This window comes from Peromyscus californicus, unplaced genomic scaffold, assembly GCF_007827085.1.
Source record: "Peromyscus californicus insignis strain IS unplaced genomic scaffold, ASM782708v3 Scaffold_3__1_contigs__length_106647218, whole genome shotgun sequence".
NCBI classification, from domain to species: domain Eukaryota; kingdom Metazoa; phylum Chordata; class Mammalia; order Rodentia; family Cricetidae; genus Peromyscus; species Peromyscus californicus.
Window position 1 is genome coordinate 55,649,868 of NW_026294551.1, and position 3,395 is coordinate 55,653,262.

Genomic DNA, 3,395 nt, shown 5'->3' on the forward strand with positions numbered 1-3,395 from the left:
TGTGTGTTTGTTTGTTTGACATTGTGGTGATACAAAGAAATGGAAAGTAGTTTTTCTAACTTTATCGTGTTAATGAATCTATTTTTAAAAACCCAAATATTGCTGAGTGTGGTGGCGCACACCTTTAACCCCAGCACTTGGGAGGCAGAGGCAGGCAAAGCTCTTTGACACCAGCCTTGTCTACAGAGTTCCAGGACAGCCAGAGCTACATAATAGAGAGATTCTGTCTCAAAAAAAAAAATTAGCTATTTTCCTCCATCATGAACTATTAAAACTGAGTGTAAAAATTATTGTTTGTATGTAAGAAGAAAATCTAAATTCAGGTTGAATATTTAATACATCTAAACTCCTAGTTAACTGATAACTGTTAGGTAAGTAAAGGAAAAAATAAACATGATGGCTATTAATAAAATATTAGCACAAGGAAAGCTGTAAATAACAACAGATTATCTGTTCCCAAGCAAAACCAAATCCCTTCTGTCAGTTTTTAAACTCTGCACAAGTTGTCACTGTTATCCAAGCAAAAATAACTCCAAAGGATTACTTGAGAAAAACAGGCACCTGGATTTTACTAAGACTCCCTGGTGGTCACATATTAGTCTGCGCTTCCCTGAAGTTTCACTGGTTTCAGCATCCTAGATTGGCCCTTACTGTGTTAGGCTTACGGCATCTCTCTCTTTCTCCTACCTCCTCTTTGAAAATATCACATTTCTAATTTCTCTCCTGAGACTAACAGCCAGTATGAAGTTTCAAGCCAAAACTAACTGACATTTTTTTTTAAAAAAAAATCAACTGACAATTCCTGGTCACATACAACTCCTTGTCTGACCAGAGTAAAAGCCTCTGTGGAGTGGAGGAGGGGATGGTACAGAGGGCAGTATGTTGGTTTTTAGGGTCAATGATGACAAGAACAACTTAACCTTTTGTAGACTTTCCAGAAAGAGTCTTGGTCTCTTGTTATACACAGTGATCTTCTCAATTTGGAGTTAGATATGAAATCTCTTACATACTGTAGCTTACTTAGAATCAGTAAAAGGCTTATGGTGAGACATGGAAGCTAAGACATGTTTTCAAGGGACAGATAGTGAAACATTGGATATTAGCATTTGTCTCTTCAAATGCTATTTTATGACATTGTTTTTTGCGTTTTTCCATGAAGCAGTATAAAATCAGCTACACGCTGTACCTTAATGATTGCTGCTAGGCAGTAGATCCTGAAAGGATATCATCTCTCTACTCCTGTCTCGGTGGTCCTTTGTCACAAGCCTTCAAGGAGCCTCTGATTTGGTGTGTGGTGTTGGGATCTGTCCACACAGTAGTAATTGCCTCCAGTGTTAACCAGTGACATTTATTTCCTTGGAAGCAATACATTCTCTACCTTTTTTCCTAAATTGTTATTACCTATTATGTTAAATATGAACTCATTTAAATCAATTATTTAATACATAGTAGGTTTTCTTTATTCTATATGTTCTTCCCATGATTCTTAATCACACCTCTGCACTTGCATATGATGGGGGACTCACTGAGTGCTTTGATTTGGTGGAAGAGTCCTTGGCAACCATGGCAACCACGGGCTTAGGTTCTAGATAGCAAGAGCCGGGGACGTTAGCAGCTGACTGGAATCTGTCCTTTTGGTTTTACTGATGAGGAAACTAAGGTTCAGCAAGGTAAAGGGTCATCTAGGATCACCAAGGTGGTTAAGTGAGAGTGGAGAGCTACGAGCTCAGCTATCTAAATCCAGTTCTAGTGTTAATTCCCTTGCAACACATGTGTTTGAAGACACGGAAAATCTAGCAGGCTTGATCCCAGGAGCTGGAGTCAGTGAAAAGCCTGCATTGGCACCTGGAAATTTTGACTTCTGGAACAGTACTTTTTTATTTTACCATGTAGCCTCTTTCATTGGTTAAACTGTACAGCAGTTCACATTCAATATTCATGAGGGTTGCCTTCTTAATGAAGTTCCAACAAAATGTAAAAGAGAAATTGCATAAAATTCTGTTTGAGTAAAGGCTTGAAAAGTCAAAGTTTTATGAGAAGCTGTTTTTAAAGACCAGTTGTTCCTATGCCCAATTATAAACTAGAAAAGAAAGAGTCACTCATTAAAATGTAACACTAGAGAGAGCCCTTTGTTCTTTGGAGGGTAATAATAAATTTCTCTTACCTCTTGTGTTACCAGATGAAGAAGGAGGCAAGCTTGAGGCAGTCAAGTACTGTTGAAAGAAAAAACAGAGATGCTGGGCATTTTCTTTTCTTTCTTTTTTTTTTTCCTTTTAATCACAAATACTAGAACTGTACTGGATGCTATGTCTTTCTCAGGGATGTTGACAGTAAAGCTTGGGAAGGAATAACCATCTCCCTTAAATGGAAACTCACTCACATCAGGGGTGCACAGCTAGCCATGTGTTCTGCCACACATACATACCTTTAAGGATTTGAGGAAGGACGGGACAGAGGCACCCCAGCTCCACTTTTATAGAGACCGTTCTGCAAACACAGCAGCCACCTCAGCTGTCCTAGCTGGGGACCTACTTGGCAAAACCATTTTTGGCAATCTCTTTGCACAATATTCACTGACTGTGGCTGTGAATGGATATAATTAGAAATATTTCTTGCCACCTATAAATAATTTGACAGAGGATGATCTAGGGTTCTTTATAGGCATTTGATAGGGGATGGGGATCCAGGGCTTTCAGAGGCTATTGCTCCAGCTTGGATGTTGTATCATTCATCACGGAATTCAAAGCCAGGTTCCTACTTACTCTCGTGCCTATAAAGCTGTTTTTGACAGGATGAGTCTGACGTGAGGGTAGCAGGACTAATTGATCTGTTAGTGCTTGGAGCCATGAAGGAGTCTGGATTGAACTTCAGCTCTGACACTGTAATTGGAAGCACTGAGTGATGGATATTAAGATAAAATTCCTAGGCAAGCCTGGGTGTTAGAAAGATGGGTGATAGATTCTTTTGAAGTCTGAAAAGTCTAAGCATGAAGGAGAAAGTGAAGTCTTAGGTTAGGCAGTGGTGATGGGCAAAGCGGTGAGGCCAGGCGGGGTTAGAAGGGATAAAAACTCTGCTCCCTTTCTGGAGGATTTGCCGTGGATGTCTCCCTCTCATGTTTCCACAGCAGGGGCACCAGGCTGCTGTGTGATAGCCCATGCATGTTTCTACCGCATCACGGAAGGAGATACAAACACAGGTTCCTAGGGCGTGGGCAAATGCTCAAGGCTAGCTGTAGTTCCAATGAGGTGGGTACTACATACTTTTACTTACGGTGGCGGGGATTGCATGCTGTCCACAAAACTCTCCCTGTAGACAGAGAAGGTGGGTGGGTGGCCCCCACAGGTGCCCTTGAAAGGCAGAAATTGGATTTGGCTAACTTGATACAGGCACAGCTG